The 21,542-nt window shown below is 43.0% G+C and overlaps 1 protein-coding gene across 4 annotated transcripts in view; it reads left to right on the forward strand.

Annotated features, from left to right (window-relative positions):
* LOC124025296 (E3 ubiquitin-protein ligase RNF123) overlaps positions 1 to 21,542 on the forward strand; it is a 236,401-nt gene that overhangs the window by 107,814 nt on the left and 107,045 nt on the right. The window lies entirely within an intron of this gene.

Genomic DNA, 21,542 nt, shown 5'->3' on the forward strand with positions numbered 1-21,542 from the left:
TGCCACGAGGTCACAGGGACCGTGTTAGTTTTAAAGCGAGGTTGTTGCCATTCACACATTTTGTCATGGAGCTGAGCGACAAATGTGGATTTCAAATGTAATTTCCTTCAATTATGCAAATGCCAGTAAATTGCCAGTATGCCTCGTTCTTATATTATCGGAGTGGCTCAAACATTATAACAAAAGAAATTGTACAGGTCCTTTGCAATAGTTGTGACATGTGTAAAACCCTGTCCTTTGTACTCTGCTGCTAAAAGTCTGTGTCCTGCTGGTTCTCCGGTAATTGTATGGCGGTGGGTTGGTCAGGACTGGACCGGGAGGCGAGCAGGCTGTAATCTCCCTGCCTAACATGCCACCTCTAACCAGATCACTGTGTGTGTGAGTGTAACGAGAGAGAGCAGTCCTATCCTGTCCTCATTATTTTCTATCCCAGTGAATTGAAACACCAGTCAGTTCTCTGGTCAGGGCTGGACTGTAAATAGGCCTGTGTCTCAACTGTAATACCAGTCAGTTCTCTGGTCAGGGCTGGACTGTAATAGGTCTAGGTAGTTCACACATAGGTAGTACACTATGTAGGGGGTATGGTTGCATTTGGGACGGAGCGTAGGACAGCTAGTACCTGTGCCCTTCTAGCTTCCGGCTGAGTGATCTATCGATCGATTTTTGCTGGGGATCTGGGGATAGGTTCTCTTCTTCATTTCTGGTTTAGACATTATCCCTTTGCTTTTGGCTTTTATTGGCTACTGTATAAACCAAATCAAAATGTTTATAAATTCGTATTTAAAAAAAAAAGCCTTTCTGATAGTTCCGCTTTGAGCGTTGTAAAGCTGGACTCTAGAAATCATATAAAACCATATGCAGAATGCCACTACTCTCTATTGTTATCTAGGTTGGTATATAGCTAGCTAGTTTGCTTCGTTCATGGAGGAAATGTTAGCTAGCTAGCTACATAGGTTGCAGCTGACCTGTGTGCTAACCAAAGCCATGTATTTGTATGCATGTTTTTCTAAATACTTACACAAGTAGCCAGCTAGCTACCATTTGCGATGTTGGATGGATAGCTGATCTGTTCCATTTATGAAAATAGCGACAATTGGCTCACGATATTTTAACTTATCCAATCTTCTCCCACAGGCACTGTGTAGCATGCATGTATGCAAAAACAGTTCTTAGCTAGCTAACATTAGCTAACCCATCTGTAGCCCTCAACTTCTTAGTTAGCTAATGTTAGCTATCCCCGCTGTGCCTCCCAACTACCTAGCTAGCTAATGTTAGCTAACCCATCTGTAGCCCCCAACTTCCTAGCTAGCTAATGTTAGCTATCCCAGCTGTGCCTCCCAACTACCTAGCTAGCTAATGTTATCTAGCCCAGCTGTGCCTCCCAACTACCTAGCTAGCTAATGTTAGCTAAACCATCTGTAGCCCCCAACTAGCTAGTTAGCTAGTTAACTAGTTTGTCTGGTCCCATAGCAACGCTGAACAATTAGGTGAATAAAAGATATAGTGAAGAGGGTACCATTTGGGACATACCCATACTCTTGGGGGGGTTCTGTAATGTGGTAAAGCATTTTTGGGCTGTTGCAATTTCAACATGACATAACATTTTAAAAGCTGTGAAGGATGTACTCTGCAATTTACACTTTGAACTTGAGTGGATTTCAATTGTCTTACATGGAGTCGACTTTTCCTCCTTAGTTATCGACTGTAACCTACTGTGGTAGATTTGAATTCTGACGACACAGGGATCTTCAGACCTTTTACAAATGGCGAGCTTGTCTCCTTTGTGTCTCTTGTTTTGCTCTCGTTCTCTCTCGCCGTCCCCCTCTTTTACTCCTATGAGATCGTCTAGATAAGTTGAGCATTCAGTCGCTCCAGTCGCAGTACGTGTGTTCCCATTTTGTAGGTGTGATGTAGCTGAAGGTCTGACGCAGATGCCATTGTCTCTTATTAACGCATGAGAAGAGAGAGAGAGAGAGGTAAAACATCTGACAGTCACCCCAGGCGGTCACCCCGACCGGTAGGCAAACAACACGAGGCTAGATGATATGATTTTCTTTCCTTCATCTTTTTCTCACTCCCTCCACTCACTCCGTCTCTCTCTCTCATTTTCTCCTCTCCTTTCTCCTCTCTCTCTCACACTTTCTTTCCCTCCCTCCCTCTCTCCTGTCTTTAAAAGGCTCACAATTGCACCCATCACAGCCAAAACCGGGGTGTTATGAGGCTCTGTCAAGAAAATCCAATTACTGAGATATTACAGCTCTTTGCCGGAACAGAAGTATCAGACAATACATGACTAGTGTATTGCTGCTGGAGGCCTCTGGTTGCATTTAACACCTGCTGACTGCTCAGACACACTGATAAATAGGATCATATTAAAATGATTATTAAGCTATATATAAAACATATATTGTTATCTTTCCAGTGGATAATATTTGATATTTCCCTGAACTACTCTATCAACGAAGGCAGGAGAGGGGCTTTATTGAACCTCCTGGATCCATTTAGCATCCTTTGTCCATTTAGCCTCCTGGGTCCATTTAGCCTCCTGGGTCCATTTAGCCTCCTGGGTCCATTTTGAGACCTTTTACATAATACTATCATCAACTAAAGCACATGTCGTGTCTTTGGCTATGCCGGATTAAGTGATATGACATGCTATTCTATAAAATCCTTTCTCTATAATTAATATTACCTGATTGAGCTAATCATGTAAATGTAATTAACTAGAAAGTCGGGGCACCACGAAATTATATTTATAGAGCTATTATCTTCAGAATAAACTCTTAAAGACCTAGTAATATTTTACATCAATAGCAGTCGATATTAATCGTCACCTTATTCGAGTCTCATCTGAAAGTTGTAAATTCTTGGTTATCTTCACGAACCCTGGCTAACAAGTTGAATCAGCAATACAAAATTGGGTTTATTTATTTACTAAATACCTAACTAATCACACAGATTTACATCAACACAGAATGTAAATGATGTCCTACAGAAAACGTCCCTGGTGGACGGAGCCGACGTGACGGCTGGTTACACAAAGGAATAGGGGTGGGGTTTGAGTGAAAGAGCGGGAAGACTGAGGAACAAAGGGCGAAGCTGTGCTATGGTAAATACAGCATCTTATGCATTCTAAATTACCGCCCATTTGGAAAAGGAGAATGCAATAAATATTTACTCTGAGCTGCGCTTCGGTAGGTTGGTCGTAGATGTTGGCGGTGTTGGCCAACCCGAGATCTTCCTGTCCTCGGAAGAATGTCTCTGGTGGTAAATTGAATACATTGTAGTATCTTCATTGTGTGTTAGACTGGATACGTCGTCCGTCCTTTCCTAGCCCACGTTTACAGCTGCTGTTGCTAACTCAACGGCTAGGATGTCTCACTTCTTTAGTGATTAAGAGTTCAAAGTTCATACCATTCACAACCAAAGCTCACGCTGAGGTTGGCTTAGTTCTGTAGTTGACATGTTGGTCCTTTTCAGCGTATGGACCGTGGTCCTATCGTCCTCGGAACAGAAGGTTACATTTTTGTCAATGGAATATATAGTGAAGGGAGAGAAGGGTGAGTTTCATAGTTTATAACCCATGTCTCTTCACAGGGGCGGGCCGCTGATTGAGCAGAGCTCGAACCTTATGAAACCCCAATTCTCTCATTTGGAAGCTAAAATTACATTTCACAAATAGTTTCATATTCAAACATTTAAATTGCACAACAATTCCATGTGAATCTGATAACTAGAATGTGTAGACTTTCCCCGATACAGTTTATGTCGTCCTGTCATATTTTCAACTGGTTCTATTACCGAAATATGGTTCCTTTCCCTCCACTTGTTTGATGTTCCCAGACTCTCTATGTTTAACAAAGGCTATTCAAGAGTCCTTCAGTAGGGTCAAGAGAGAGAGGGGAGTTGACAGATGTTCTTTCTTAACACCCCATTTAGTCACCTCTTTATCCCATGTTCTAATATTATCTACATATTCATACTTCACTTAGCGCTAAGTTGCTGTCAGGTTCATGGCTGTCTTCAGATCACAGAGCAGGATTAGTGTGTGATATTGTACATCTGTTACTTCTCTGTCTCAGTGAGGGCAGAAAGCAGCCGGGGAAGCACTTAACACACGAACGCGCACTTCAGCACTTCAATTAAATTAAATTAATTTTTATAAAGCCCTTTTTTTACATCGGCAGATGTCACAAAGTGCTTATAAAAAACCCGGCCTAAAACCAAAAAAAGAGCACGCAATGCAGAAGCACAGTGGCTAGGGAAAAGTCCCTAGACGGGCAGGAACCAGGCTCTGTGGGGGGTGGTCAGTCCTCGTCTGGCTGTGCTGGGTGTTGATTATTAGAGTACAAGACCAGATTGTTGTTCAAGATGTTCATAGATGACCAGCAGGGTCAAATAATAAGTGTTTGTAGAGCAGGACTCTCCAACCCTGTTCCTAGAGAGCTAGCGTCCTGTAGGTTTTAACTCCAACCCTGTTCCTAGAGAGCTAGCATCCTGTAGGTTTTAACTCCAACCCTGTTCCTAGAGAGCTAGCATGCTGTAGGTTTTAACTCCAACCCTGTTCCTAGAGAGCTAGCATCCTGTAGGTTTTAACTCCAACCCTGTTCCTAGAGAGCTAGCATGCTGTAGGTTTTAACTCCAACCCTGTTCCTAGAGAGCTAGCATCCTTTAGGTTTTAACTCCAACCCTGTCCTCAGAGAGCTAGCGTCCTGTAGGTTTTAACTCCAACCCTGTCCTCAGAGAGCTAGCGTGGTAGGTCAGGTCAGTGGTACAGGTCAATAGGTCAGGTCAGTAGTGGTGGTACAGGTCAGTAGTATAGGCCTACCACTACTGACCTGTACAACTGACCTGAACTACTGACCTGTACTACTGACCTGTACTACAACTACTGACCTGTACCACTGACCTTTACCACTGACCTGTACTACAACTACTGACCTGTACCACTGACCTGTACCACTGACCTGTACAACTGACCTGTACCACTGACCTGTACTACAACTACTGACCTGTACCACTGACCTGTACTACTGACCTGTACTACTGACCTGTACTACTGACCTGTACTACTGACCTGTACTACAACTACTGACCTATACTACTGACCTGTACAACTGACCTGTACCACTGACCTGTACTACAACTACTGACCTGTACGACTGACCTGGACTACTGACCTGTACTACTGACCTGTACTACTGACCTGTACCACTGACCTGTACCACTGACCTGTACTACAACTACTGACCTGTACCACTGACCTGTACTACTACTACTACTGACCTGTAGTACTGACCTGTACCATAACTACTGACCTGTACTACTGACCTGTACCACTGACCTGTACTATAACCACTGACCTGTACTATAACTACTGACCTGTACTACTGACCTGTACTACTGACCTGTACTACTGACCTGTACTATAACTACTGACCTGGACTACTGACCTGTACTACTGACCTGTACTACTGACAGGTCAGTAGTTAGGTCAGTAGTACAGGTCTGTATACAGGTACTGACCTGTACTATAACTACTGACCTGTACCACTGACCTGTACTACTGACCTGTACTATAACTACTGACCTGTACCACTGACCTGTACTACTACTACTACTGACCTGTACTATAACTACTGACCTGTACCACTACAGGTACTGACCTAGTACAGTACTACTAGGTCTGACAGGTCAGTAGTACCACAGTAGACCTAGTACAGGTCAGTAGTACAGGTCAGTAGTTATAACAGTAGTTAGTAGTACATGGTCAGTAGTTATAGTACCAGTAGTTATAGTAGGTCAGTAGTTATAGTAAGGTCTAGTTATAGACCTGTAGTACAGGTCAGTAGTTATAGTAAGGTCAGTAGTTATAGTACAGGTCAGTAGTTATAGACAGGTCAGTAGTTATAGTAGGTCAGTATAACTAGTTATAGTACAGGTCTGTTCTAGTTATAGTACAGGTCAGTAGTTATAGCACACTATAAGGTCAGTTATAGTACACTGACCAGTAGTACAGGTACTGACAGGTCTAGTACAGGTACTGACCTAGTACAGGTCAGTAACAGGTTAGTAGTACAGGTGAGTTCTAGTACAGGTCAGTAGTTATAGACCTAGTACTATAACTACTGACCAGTAGTACAGGTCAGTAGACAGGTCTGTACAGGTCAGTAGTTATAGTACAGGTCAGTACCTGTAGGTCAGTAGTTATACAAGGTCAGTAGTACAGGTCAGTAGTTGACCTAGTAGGTCTATACACTACTAGTTATACAGGTCAGTAGTACCAGGTCAGTAGTTATAGACAGGTCTAGTACTAGGTCTGACCAGTAGTTATAGTAGGTCTAGTAAGGTCTACAGGTCAGTAGTTATAGTACAGGTCTAGTACTAGGTCTAGTACAGGTCAGTAGTTATAGTACAGGTCAGTAGACCAGGTGTAGTTATAGTACAGGTCAGGTAGTAGTACAGGTCAGTAGTTATAGTACAGGTACAAGTCAGTAGTTTAGTACAGGTACAGGTCAGTAGTTATAGTGCCAGGTCAGTAGTTATAGTCCAGGTCAGTAGTTATAGTCCAGGTCAGTAGTTATAGTCCAGGTCAGTAGTTATAGTCCAGGTCAGTAGTTATAGTACAGGTCAGTAGTTATAGTACAGGTCAGTAGTAATGGTCAGTAGTACAGGTCAGTAGTTATAGCACAGGTCAGTAGTTATAGTACAGGTCAGTAGTTATAGTCCAGGTCAGTAGTTATAGTCCAGGTCAGTAGTTATAGTACAGGTCAGTAGTTATAGTACAGGTCAGTAGTTATAGTACAGGTCAGTAGTAATGGTCAGTAGTAATGGTCAGTAGTACAGGTCAGTAGTTATAGTACAGGTCAGTAGTTATAGTACAGGTCAGTAGTTATAGTCCAGGTCAGTAGTTATAGTACAGGTCAGTAGTTATAGTACAGGTCAGTAGTAATGGTCAGTAGTACAGGTCAGTAGTTATAGCACAGGTCAGTTATAGTACAGGTCAGTAGTTATACAGGTCAGTAGTTATAGTCCAGGTCAGTAGTTATAGTCCAGGTCAGTAGTTATAGTCAGGTCAGGTCAGTAGTTATAGTACAGGTCAGTAGTTATAGTACAGGTCAGTAGTTATAGTACAGGTCAGTAGTTATAGTACAGGTCAGTAGTACAGGTCAGTAGTTATAGTACAGGTCAGTTATAGTTATAGTCCAGGTCAGTAGTTATAGTACAGGTCAGTAGTTATAGTACAGGTCAGTAGTTATAGTCCAGGTCAGTAGTTATAGTCCAGGTCAGTAGTTATAGTACAGGTCAGTAGTACAGGTCAGTAGTAGTACAGGTCAGTAGTACTGGTCAGTAGTACAGGTCAGTAGTTATAGTCCAGGTCAGTAGTTATAGTCCAGGTCAGTAGTTATAGTACAGGTCAGTAGTACAGGTCAGTAGTAATGGTCAGTAGTAATGGTCAGTAGTTATAGTACAGGTCAGTAGTTATAGTCCAGGTCAGTAGTAATGGTCAGTAGTACAGGTCAGTAGTTATAGTACAGGTCAGTAGTTATAGTACAGGTCAGTAGTTATAGTACAGGTCAGTAGTACAGGTCAGTAGTACAGGTCAGTAGTAGTACTGGAGGTCAGTAGTACAGGTCAGTAGTTATAGTCCACAGTAGGTCAGTAGTTGTAGTACAGGTCAGTAGTACAGGTCAGTAGTACAGGTCAGTAGTACAGGTCAGTAGTACAGGTCAGTAGTACAGGTCAGTAGTACTGGTCAGTAGTACAGGTCAGTAGTACAGGTCAGTAGTACAGGTCAGTAGTTATAGTACAGGTCAGTAGTTATAGTACAGGTCAGTAGTTATAGTACAGGTCAGTAGTTATAGTACAGGTCAGTAGTAATGGTCAGTAGTACAGGTCAGTAGTTATAGTACAGGTCAGTAGTTATAGTACAGGTCAGTAGTTATAGTACAGGTCAGTAGTTATAGTACAGGTCAGTAGTACAGGTCAGTAGTACAGGTCAGTAGTACTGGACAGTAGTACAGGTCAGTAGTTATAGTACAGTTCAGTAGTTATAGTACAGTTCAGTAGTTGTAGTACAGGTCAGTAGTACTGGTCAGTAGTACAGGTCAGTAGTACAGGTCAGTAGTACAGGTCAGTAGTTATAGTCCAGGTCAGTAGTTATAGTCCAGGTCAGTAGTTATAGTACATGTCAGTAGTTATAGTACAGGTCAGTAGTTATAGTCCAGGTCAGTAGTTATAGTCCAGGTCAGTAGTTATAGTCCAGGTCAGTAGTTATAGTCCAGGTCAGTAGTTATAGTCCAGGTCAGTAGTTATAGTCCAGGTCAGTAGTTATAGTCCAGGTCAGTAGTTATAGTACAGGTCAGTAGTTATAGTACAGGTCAGTAGTTATAGTACAGGTCAGTAGTTATAGTCCAGGTCAGTAGTTATAGTCCAGGTCAGTAGTTATAGTCCAGGTCAGTAGTTATAGTCCAGGTCAGTAGTTATAGTACAGGTCAGTAGTTATAGTACAGGTCAGTAGTTATAGTACAGGTCAGTAGTCCAGACGCACCGTAAGATCCAACCCGTTGTTGGCTGCAGTGCAGCTTCATTGTGAATTCACATGGAATTTTATTTCATAAATTTACACTGCTCAGCAATGTTAAGAAAGTGTCTGTAGCAAGTAGTAGGCTTTTATCTCACTGGGAGGGACAATGTACCAGAGGTTAGCTATCGTGAGCAGGGACTAAAGCAGTAATTCTGCATCATTGGGTCATTAAACATTTCTAAATATATTAGATTACATTTATTCTCCATATTAGTTGAGGTTTAAGCTACTGGCTTTTAACTCCATTAACTAATGTAATATCCTCGGTCAATTGCTACTTTGTAAAACGGGATTGCAGTGATTGGGTTTAAATGGTTTTCCATTAATTGGAATAGTTGAGATAGAACGGAGAGGTGTTGCATTAGTAGAGACTCGGGAGTCACATGACTTTGACTTGAGACTCGACTTGATAGAAAATAAAATTGCTCGTCTTTCAGCATCAAGACTCGGGGGACTTAACTTTGACTTGAAATGATCTGGCCAGGTTTTTTTGTTTAAAAAAAACACATGAGCTGTTTATATTGCCCGTCGGCAATTGAGAATGAAACGACAATTACTAATCAAATCAAATCAAATTTATTTATATAGCCCTTCGTACATCAGCTGATATCTCAAAGTGCTGTACAGAAACCCAGCCTAAAACCCCAAACAGCAAACAATGCAGGTGTAAAAGCACGGTGGCTAGGAAAAACTCCCTAGAAAGGCCAAAACCTAGGAAGAAACCTAGAGAGGAACCGGGCTATGTGGGGTGGCCAGTCCTCTTCTGGCTGTGCCGGGTAGAGATTATAACAGAACATGACCAAGATGTTCAAATGTTCATAAATGACCAGCATGGTCAAATAATAAGGCAGAACAGTTGAAACTGGAGCAGCAGCACAGTCAGGTGGACTGGGGACAGCAAGGAGCCATCATGTCAGGTAGTCCTGGGGCACGGTCCTAGGGCTCAGGTCCTCCGAGAGAGAGAAAGAAAGAGAGAATTAGAGAGAGCATATGTGGGGTGGCCAGTCCTCTTCTGGCTGTGCCGGGTGGAGATTATAACAGAACGTGGCCAAGATGTTCAAATGTTCATAAATGACCAGCATGGTTGAATAATAGTAAGGCAGAACAGTTGAAACTGGAGCAGGAGCATGGCCAGGTGGACTGGGGACAGCAAGGAGTCCTCATGTCAGGTAGTCCTGGGACATGGTCCTAGGGCCCAGGCCAGTTGAAACTGGAGCAGCAGCATGGCCAGGTGGACTGGGGACAGCAAGGAGTCATCATGTCAGGTAGTCCTGGGGCATGGTCCTAGGGCTCAGGTCCTCCGAGAGAGAGAAAGAAAGAGAGAGGAGAGAATTAGAGAACGCACACTTAGATTTACACAGGACACCGAATAGGACAGGAGAAGTACTCCAGATAAACAAACTGACCCTAGCCCCCCGACACAAACTACTGCAGCATAAATACTGGAGGCTGAGACAGGAGGGCATTTGCTTATTGGTCTTTTGGTATGTCAAAAGCTTTAAAATGGATCATTTACCTATGAAGCTAACATTTTGTAATTTGTTATTGTTATTACTATGGCTCTCCAAACACCAACCAGTGGAGAGTGCTTTGATCGCTTTCACAAGTTCAAATGGATATGCACGGGTCTCTCAGATCTCAATTCTCATTAGCCAATCAATACCTGTCATGTGATCGATCGGGTCCGTCTCACACAGGCCTCACAGCTCTGACCAACAAGTGAAGACCGACACATCAGGGATGCAAACAGCGTGCAACCTTCTTATCCAATTTCCGAGGAGCTCATTGAAGACGTAAGAACTGTCCACATGTACTTTTCCCAACAAGACGAGTGCCGAACAGCAGCAGTCTACGTCAATCTACTACCCCCACCATGGTACAAAAAGTTTAGCCAAACTATTCTATTGGTCAGCTCGTCGTTCTGTGTGAGAAAGAAATATTCCTAACGGGGGCCTCCCGGGTGGCGCAGTGGTTAAGGGCGCTGTACTGCAGCGCCAGCTGTGCCATCAGAGACTCTGTGTTCGCGCCCAAGCTCTGTCGTAACCGGCCGCGACCGGACAATTGGCCTAGTTTGGTTTAGCGAGGGATTGGCCGGTAGGGATGTCCTTGTCTCATCACGCACCAGAGACTCCTATGGTGGGCCGGGCGCAGTGCGCGCTAACCAAGGTTGCCAGGTGCACAGTGTTTCCTCCGACACATTGGTGCGGCTGGCTTCCGGGTTGGATGCATGCTGTGTTAAGAAGCAGTACGGCTGGTGGGGTTGTGCATCGGAGGACGCATGACTTTGAACCTTCGTCTCTCCCGAGCCCGTTGTAGAGATGAGACAAGATAGTAGCTACTAAAAACAATTGGATACCACGACATTGGGGAGAAAAAGGGGTAAAAAATATATATTCCTAACGGAGTCTGGGTCAGTTGTGGGACTATAGTTCTCTAATACATACAGCCACAGTACTTAAAACAAAGTTTAAAAGCAATGATTCTGATGCAACAGAATTTGTTGCTCACATTATAAAGTGCAGCAACGCATAGGCTATGGCAAACATGGCAAATGTTCAAAAATGCAGAATAGCGGGAAAAACATTGTTCTCAAAAGCACACCGCAAATGCAAGCAGTTTCATGTGACAAATGAAAATGAAAATCTCCGTCAGAAATTTCAAGAGGGAAGATCTAAAGATGCAACAATTAGCACAGGATGCTAATATGACTAGGATTATCAACTAGCATGGGTTGCTAATATGACTAGGATTATCAACTAGCACGGGTTGCTAATATGACTAGGATTATCATCTACTAGCACAGGATGCTAATATGACTAGGATTATCATCAACTAGCATGGGATGCTAATATGACTAGGATTATCAACTAGCATGGGATGCTAATATGACAAGGATTGTCATCAACTAGCGTGGGATGCTAATATGACTAGGATTATCATCAACTAGCACGGGATGCTAATATGACTGGGATTATCATCAACTAGCGTGGGATGCTAATATGACTAGGATTATCATCAACTAGCGTGGGATGCTAATATGACTAGGATTATCATCAACTAGCACGGGTTGCTAATATGACTAGGATTATCATCAACTAGCACGGGTTGCTAATATGACTAGGATTATCATCAACTAGCACGGGTTGCTAATATGACTAGGATTATCATCAACTAGCACGGGTTGCTAATATGACTAGGATTATCATCTACTAGCACGGTTGCTAATATGACTAGGATTATCATCTACTAGCACGGGTTGCTAATATGACTAGGATTATCATCTACTAGCACGGGTTGCTAATATGACTAGGATTATCATCAGCTAGCACGGGTTGCTAATATGACTAGGATTATCATCAGCTAGCACGGGTTGCTAATATGACTAGGATTATCATCAACTAGCATGGGTTGCTAATATGACTAGGATTATCATCTACTAGCACGGGTTGCTAATATGACTAGGATTATCATCTACTAGCACGGGTTGCTAATATGACTAGGATTATCATCAACTAGCACGGGTTGCTAATATGACTAGGATTGTGTCCATGGCTGCTGGACAATGATGATTTAAAAACCAATAGAACAGGAGAGGAAAAGCCAACTAGTTTGAAATGGTATATTTGTAAGTCGCTCTGGATAAGAGCGTCTGCTAAATGACTTAAATGTAAATGTAAATGTATATAGTACATGAGGAAGAGTTTATTAAATAACTCCCTCGAGTATTCCTATGGTCGGAATTTGTTTAGGCTACTTTGAAAAAACACATGCCTCATAAAACAACAACAACAACAACAAACAACAAACAATTACATTTTGGGTTGAATAGTTTCAAAATGTTGACGGCACAACAGGCGCCTATCTCTCCTATCTGGAAAAAACCCCACAGAATCAAGCCTTAAGACGTTATATATTTTATTATATTTGTCAAACATGACTGCCGTTTAGCCTATATATTGTAATTGAAAGTATTATTTCCCAATCGTGTCATCATCGTTGTGGACGTGAGAGGCTGTCGTCAAAATGCAAGGTCTATCACCTACACTTTGACATGGAGGTTCATTATGTACATTTCCCATTCACTTTTCTAAACAGAATTCTAAACAGAATAAAGAGTATTATTCAAATCAATTTATTTGGCTATTTTGGTTAATGGCCTTGGTGTCCTAGCATATGGCCTTGGTGTCCTAGGCAGATGGCCTTGGTGTCCTAGGCAGATGGCCTTGGTGTCCTAGCATATGGCCTTGGTGTCCTAGCATATGGCCTTGGTGTCCTAGGCAGATGGCCTTGGTGTCCTAGGCAGATGGCCTTGTGTCCTGGCTGATGGCCTTGGTGTCCTGGCTGATGGCCTTGGTGTCCTAGCATATGGCCTTGGTGTCCTAGGCAGATGGCCTTGGTGTCCTAGGCAGATGGCCTTGGTGTCCTAGGCAGATGGCCTTGGTGTCCTAGGCAGATGGCCTTGGTGTCCTGGCAGATGGCCTTGGTGTCCTAGGCAGATGGCCTTGGTGTCCTGGCAGATGGCCTTGGTGTCCTGGCATATGGCCTTGGTGTCCTGGCATATGGCCTTGGTGTCCTGGCATATGGCCTTGGTGTCCTAGGCAGAAGGCCTTGGTGTCCTAGGCAGATGGCCTTGGTGTCCTAGCATATGGCCTTGGCGTCCTAGGCAGATGGCCTTGGCGTCCTAGGCAGATGGCCTTGGCGTCCTGGCAGATGGCCTTGGCGTCCTGGCATATGGCCTTGGCGTCCTGGCGGATGGCCTTGGCGTCCTGGCTGATGGCCTTGGCGTCCTGGCTGATGGCCTTGGCGTCCTGGCTGATGGCCTTGGCGTCCTGGCTGATGGCCTTGGCGTCCTGGCTGATGGCCTTGGCGTCCTAGGCTGATGGCCTTGGCGTCCTAGGCAGATGGCCTTGGCGTCCTAGGCAGATGGCCTTGGCGTCCTAGGCAGATGGCCTTGGCGTCCTAGGCAGATGGCCTTGGCGTCCTAGGCAGATGGCCTTGGTGTCCTAGGCAGATGGCCTTGGTGTCCTAGGCAGATGGCCTTGGTGTCCTAGGCAGATGGCCTTGGTGTCCTAGGCAGATGGCCTTGGTGTCCTAGGCAGATGGCCTTGGTGTCCTAGGCAGATGGCCTTGGTGTCCTAGGCAGATGGCCTTGGTGTCCTAGGCAGATGGCCTTGGTGTCCTAGGCAGATGGCCTTGGTGTCCTAGGCAGATGGCCTTGGTGTCCTAGGCAGATGACCTTGGTGTCCTAGGCAGATGGCCTTGGTGTCGGAAGTCGATACACCACTTTCTGTTTCTGATTAGCACAGACCTGAGATGTCTTACTGTTTTCCCTTCAGAGGCTTCCGTGTGAGGAGCAACGGAGGGAAGTGTGTGTGTGTGTGTGTGCCTGCCATCAGATCGTTAGTTCAGTGACCCCAGTGTAGGAGTGCCTGCTCTCTGTGAAACCAAACAACTTTGCACCTGAAAATTAATCACTTCTATCAGCACCCATCTGTCAAACCATTCATCCGTGTAAGCCTAGTGATGGAGGCATGACACCCAGAAATGGAGCTGTACAGCTGGCTAACTGAAGTCAATGTTCATTCGTGTATCCCAAACCGCTCCCTATTCCCTTTCTAGTACATTACTTTTTTTAACCACGGCCAACAGGGGCACTATATATAGAGAATAGGTGCCATCTGGGATTCATAACAGCAATAACTAGAGCTGGCTAAACGAGGACAACCTACAACTGAACTGTACACCATGATGAATGTCCCACTGACCCACATTGAACAGGAAAAAGACAGGCCTTTGTAGGGAGGAAAGCTTGAAATCGGCCCTAATTAATCGGCTATTCTGATTAATCGGTCGACCTCTACTGTGGATGTATTTCAAGACCTGCCTTCCAACTCAGTGCCTCTTTGCCTGACATCATGGGAAATTCAAAAGAAATCAGCCAGGACCTCAGGAAAAAAATCAGCAATATCCAAATGCCTGAAGGTACAACATTCATCTGTACAAACAATAGTACGCAAGTATAAACCCCATGGGACCATGAAGCCGTCATACCGCTCAGGAAGGAGACTCGTTCTGTCTCCTAGAGATGAAAGTACTTTGGTGCCTAAAGCGCAAATCAATCCCAGAACAACAGCAAAGGACCTTGTGAAGGTGCTGGAGGAAACAGGTGCAAAAGTATATATATCCACAGTAAAATTAGTCCTATATCCACATAACCTGAAAGACCGCTCAGCAAGGAAGAAGCCACTGCTCCAAAACTACCATAAAAAAGCCAGACTATGGTTTGCAACTGCATATGGGGACAAAGATCATACTTTTTGGAGAGATGTCCTCTGGTCTGATGAAACAAAAATAGAACTGTTTGGCCATAATGACCATCGTTATGTTTGGAGGAAAAAGGGGGAGGCTTGCAAGCCGAAGAACACCATCCCAACCGTGAAGCACGGAGGTGGCAGCGTCATGTTGTGGGGGTACTTTGCTGCAGGAGGGACTGGTGCAATTCACAAAATAGATGGCGTCATGAGGATGGGAAAATTACGTGGATATATTGAAGCAACATCTCAAGACATCAGTCAGGAAGTTAAAGCTTGGTCGCAAATGCGTCTTCCAAATGGATATTGACCGCAAGCATACTTCCAAAGTTGTGGCAAAATGGCTTAAGGACAACAACGTCAAGGTATTGGAGTGGCCATCACAAAGCCCTGACCTCAATCCTGTAGAAAAAACAAACCTGACTCAGTTACACCAGCTCTGTCAGGAGGAATGGGCCAACATTCACCCAACTTATTGTGGGAAGCTTGTGGAAGGCTACCCGAAATGTTTGACCCAAGTTAAAACAATTTAAAGGCAATGCTACCAAATACTGAGTGTATGTAAACTTTTGACCCACTGGGAATGTGATGAAAGAAATAAAAGCTGAAATAAATCATTCTCTCTACTATTATTCTAACATTTCACATTCTTAAAATAAAATGGTGATCCTAACTGACTTAAGACAGGGAATTGTCAGGAATTGTGAAAATGTTTGTTTAAATGTATTGTACTAATGTGTATGTATGCATGTGAGTGAGAGGTGTATCAGAGCATGGCGATTGGCACCCGGGAGAAGGGAATTGTAATTATTATTTTCGGCACAATGGCCACTTTGGCTGCAAGGAATGGATTATTTTTAGGGGATATTACTGCCACACGAGTTGGCTGCTGGGAAATTCATGTCTTACTCTAGACTTGCCTTGGACTCCAGCAGCACCTGTGTTGTGTAATGATTTGGCCAGTCTTTGACTTGTGTCGGCGTTGTTGCTCATCGGGGTCATAACTTTTCCATGTTTTATTGGCTTTGGTGGACAACAGCCTCCTGAGATTATTGGATTGGCCTTATCAGTTTTCAGGCCCTGCAAGTACACCCTGTTTTATCATTCTGAACAGTCTCTACCGACTGCATAGGAGCAGTCTGTCTTCTCAACCCGTTTTTGGTTATTGTACCGCAAATCACATTTTGTTCTGCTGTAAGTGCTCCTTTATGGGTAATTGATCCAGTATAGCTATGATCTTTCCAAGTACCCCCCCGTGGATAGGCCAGGTACCTGCAGGGACATTAAGTAGCCCAAGATCAGAACCAATAGCATGAGGCATACGGTATATCATTGGTTTTGTAATGAATTCTGACAACATCACTAGAGTATCTGGTTACCTGATGGTTTGCTTTTTAATTAAAACATACATTCAGGAAATATTCAGGGCCTTTGATTTTTCCCACTTAAGTTACAGCCTTATTCTAAAATGGATTTAATATTTTTTCCCCCTTCATCAATCTACACACAATACCCCATAATGACATCACAATACCCCATAATGACATCACAATACCCCATAATGGCAGTGAAAACAGGTGTTTAGAAATGTTTGCAAATGTGTATATATAAAATTGACTCAAAATTGAGCTCAGGTGAATCCTGTTTCCATTGATCATCCTTTAGATGTTTTTACCAATTGATTGGAGTCCACCTGTGATAAATTCAATTGATTGGACATGATTTGGAAAAGGCACTCAACTGTCTATATAAGGTCCCACAGTTGACAGTGCATGTCAGAGCAAAAACCAAGCCATGAGGTCGAAGGAATTGTCCGTAGAGCTCTGAGACAGGATTGTGTCGAGGCACAGATCTGGGGAAGGGTATCCAGACATTTCTGCAGCATTTTAAGTTATCCAAAAACACAGTGGCCTCCATCATTCTTAAATATAAGAAGTTTGGAAGCACCAAGACTCTTCCTAGAGCTGGCCAGACTGAGAAATTGGGGGAGAACAGCCTTGGTCAGGGAGGTGATCAAGAACCAGATGGTCACTCTGACAGAGCTCCAGAGTTCCTTTGTGGAGATGGGAGATAACCTTCAAGAAAGAACAACCATCTCTGCAGCACTCCCCCACTTAGAGTGACAGCCCATTGGGGTTTGCCAACATGCACATAAAGACTCTCAGACTATGAGAAACAAGATTCTCTGGTCAGATGAAACCAAGATTGAACTCTTTGGCCTGAATGCCAAGCGTCACGTCTGGAGGACACCTGACACCGTCTCTACGGTGAAGCATGGTGGTGGTAGCATCATGCTGTGGGGATGTTTTTCAGCAGCAGGGACTGGAAGACTAGTCAGGATCAAGGAAAAGCTGAACGGAGCAAAGTACAGAGAAATGCTTGATGAAAACCTGCTCCAGAGCTCCCAGGACCTCAGACTGGGGTCGAAGGTTCACCTTCTAACAGGACAACAACCCGAAGCACACAGTGCAGCAACGCTCCTCATCCGACCTGACAGAGCTTGAGAGGATCTGCAGAGAAGAATGGGAGAAACTCCCCAAATACAGGTGTGCCAAGCTTGTAACCTCATAACCAAGGCCTCCAGGCTGTAATCGCTGCCAAAGGTGCTTCAACAAAGTACAGAGTAAAGGGTCTGAATACTTATGTAAATGTCATATTTAAAAAGCTGTTTTTTTGCTTTGTCATTATGGGGTCTTGTGTGTAGATTGATGGAGGTGACAATTTCATCCATTTATAATAAGGCTGGATGGAACACAAAAAAGTCAAGGGTCTGCAATTTATCATCAGTTAAGAACATTTCTTATTTTAATAGGAAATGGTTAACTGCCTGTTCACAGAACGAAAAAGTCGGGGTTTGAAGGGTCTAGTCCAATAACCACTTTGCCGCCCCATGCACTGTATATAATGCACTGTATATATCTCCACCTATCCGTGGAGAGGAAAGGTTGTTGCTCATACTGAACAGAGTGGATACAATGCAGTGGAGGGGTCTGAACTACAGTGTCCCAAATGACACCCTATTCCCTATAATAGTGCACTACTTAAAAAAAAAAACATTTTTTTCAGCAGAGCCCTATTTGTAGTGCGCTAATATATGGAATAGGGTGTCATTTGGGACTACACAGGGATGTGGTAAAGAAGGTGTGTTGTTAAATGACAGACCAAATTTGACCCATCAGCACACACACACTACACACACACACACACACACACTACACACACACACACACACACACACACACGCACACGCACACTAAACACAGACACACACACTACACATACACACAAACACAGACACACACACACACACACATACACACTAAACAGAAACAGACACACACACACACACACTACACATACACAGACACACAAAACACACACACACACACACACACACACACACACACACACACACCACACACCCCTCTCAGTGTATTGTGTTTTTCTCCATGCAGCCATATAGTCATCTTCTTTTGTTCAACTGTCTGTTATGTTGATAAAACCTTTGTCCTGGTGTTTACCTGCTAATGAGAGGTCAGTCGGCAGGTCTATTGTTCTATTATAAAAGAAGAACTCTGTCCACATACATTTATAACTTTTTAATACATCTGTCTTGGGGTTTGAAATGCTTTTGCAATATGTTGTGAATCCATAGTCATATTATAGTTACAGGGTAGAAAGTCAAGATACAGTATAGATCCATCAGATCAATCAGATCCATCAGTTCCATCAGATCCATCAGAATCAGATCCATCAGATCCATCAGATCCATCAGAATCAGTTCCATCAGATCCATCAGATCCATCAGTTCCACTGATCTTTCAGATTCTTCCCATCAGATTAATCAGAGTTCCATCAGATTCAGATCCAGGGACCATGAGATCCATCAGCATAACATCAGAAATCCATCAGATCCATCAGTTCCATCAGATCCATCAGATCCATCAGTTCCATCAGATCCATCAGATCCATCTGATCCATCAGTTCCATCAGATCCATCAGTTCCATCAGATCCATCATATCCATCAGTTCCATCAGATCCATCAGATCCATCAGATCCATCAGAATCAGATCCATCAGATCCATCAGATCCATCATCCATCAGATCAATCAGATCCATCAGTTCCATCAGATCCATCAGAATCAGATCCATCATATCCATCAGAATCAGATCCATCAGATCCATCAGATCCATCAGAATCAGATCCATCAGATCCATATATCATCCATATCCATCAGATCCATCAGATCCATTATACATTACCCAGTTCCATTATACATTATCCATCAGTTCCATTATCCACAGTTCCATTATTATCCATCAGATCCCCAGAATATCCATCAGTTCCATCAGATCCATCAGTTATGCTTCTTTCATTCTTCCCCTTTATCATACATTACGAGGGACAATGAATTATGCATAACAGAAAACCGTTTACTCTGCACATTACCCCTACTACCATTATTTTATGCCCCTTATTATACATTACCCCTTATTATACATTACCCCTTATTATACATTACCCCTTATTATACATTACCCCTTATTACCCCTTATTATACATTACCCCTTATTATACATTACCCCTTATTATACATTACCCCTTATTATACATTACCCATTTATGCTACATTACCCCTTATTATACATTACCCATTTATTATACATTACCCCTTATTATACATTACCCCTTATTATACATTACCCCTTATTATACATTACCCCTTATTATACATTACCCCTTATTATACATTACCCCTTATTATACATTACCCCTTATTATACATTACCCCTTATTATACATTACCCATTTATGCTACATTACCCCTTATGCTACATTACCCCTATGCTACATTACCCCTATGCTACATTACCCCTTATTATACATTACCCCTTATTATACATGACCCCTTATTATACATGACCCCTTATTATACATTACCCCTTATTATACATGACCCCTTATTATACATGACCCCTTATTATACATGACCCCTTATTATACATGACCCCTTATTATACATGACCCTTATTATACATGACCCCTTATTATACATGACCCCTTATACAGAAAGCCATCAGTACTCTGCACCTCGTAGGGGAAGATTTACATGCCCCTTATTATACATTCGTCCAATGTGTTGTGGTAGTAAAGCATTTGTTTTCTCTAGTTAATGCCAATATCTGATAGGTCAGTAAAGGTCACATGATCGTCATGCGTGGACAGAACCAATATCTGATAGGTCAGTAAAGATCACATGATCGTCATGCATGGACAGAACCAATATCTGATAACATTAAGTGGCTGCTGCCAACACACTGTCGTTGACACTGACCCAACTCCAGCCACTTTAATAATGGGAATTGATGGGAAATGATGTAAATATATCACTAGCCACTTTAAACAATGCTACCTTATATAATGTTACTTACCCTACATTATTCATCTCATAAGCATACTTATATACTGTACTCTACATCACCGACTGCATCCTTATGTAATACATGTATCACTAGCCACTTTAACTATGCCACTTTGTTTACTTTGTCTACATACTCATCTCATATGTATATACTGTACTCGATACCATCTACTGTATGCTGCCCTGTACCATCACTCATTCATATATCCTTATGTACATATTCTTTATCCCCTTACACTGTGTATAAGACAGTAGTTTTGGAATTGTTAGTTAGATTACTTGTTGGTTATCACTGCATTGTCAGAACTAGAAGCACAAGCATTTCGCTACACTCGCATTAACATCTGCTAACCATGTGTATGTGACAAATAAAATTTGATTTGATAGGTCAGTAAAGATCACATGATCATCATGCATGGACAGAACCAAGATCTGATAGGTCAGTAAAGGTCACATGATCATCAAGCGTGGACAGAACCAATATCTGATAGGTCAGTAAAGATCACATGATCGTCATGCATGGACAGAACAATGGAATAGCTTAGACAATACATGTATTTTATTGATGTAGTATATTCTACATTTCTTCCCATTTTATTTACCTACACCCCCCCCCCATCGTCTCCCAGCTGTCTATATGTATGTAATCCTACTACTTTGCCTCAATCATTATAAATTGGGTGGTTCGAGCCCTGAATGCTGATTGGCTGACAGCCGTGGTATATCAGATGACGAATCAAAGGAATTACTAGTTTGTTGTATGGAATCCTGCTACTTTTCATCAGTCGTTCTGTTATACACTCCACTTCCTTCACTACCTAGCCTGCATAATGTTAACAGCATTCATTGTCCTCTTCGTCACCGTGCTGTAGCCTAATTAATACGGGTATCTTTACCGGTGAGAGTGGTGTCTGTGTTGGGTGTGCTGGGTGCCCGTACAGGAGACTTATTATTGCTTATTGAAGACTCATCAAGCCTACTAGGTCTTGTTTTCTGTTTGTCAAGAACGTGTTTTTTCCGGACTCTTCTCTGTCTGTCTGTGGTCGATAAACCCTGACGGTGAGGGTGATCGGTCATAATACAAGTAGATTGATACATCTGGAGGAGAGGGATGGAGAGAGGGATTCCGGAGATGGAGAGAGGGAGGGATACAGAGATGGAGAGAGGGAGGGAGAGATGGAGAGAGGGAGGGATACAGAGATGGAGAGGGAGGGATACAG

Source organism: Oncorhynchus gorbuscha, linkage group LG03, assembly GCF_021184085.1.
Source record: "Oncorhynchus gorbuscha isolate QuinsamMale2020 ecotype Even-year linkage group LG03, OgorEven_v1.0, whole genome shotgun sequence".
NCBI classification, from domain to species: Eukaryota; Metazoa; Chordata; class Actinopteri; order Salmoniformes; family Salmonidae; genus Oncorhynchus; species Oncorhynchus gorbuscha.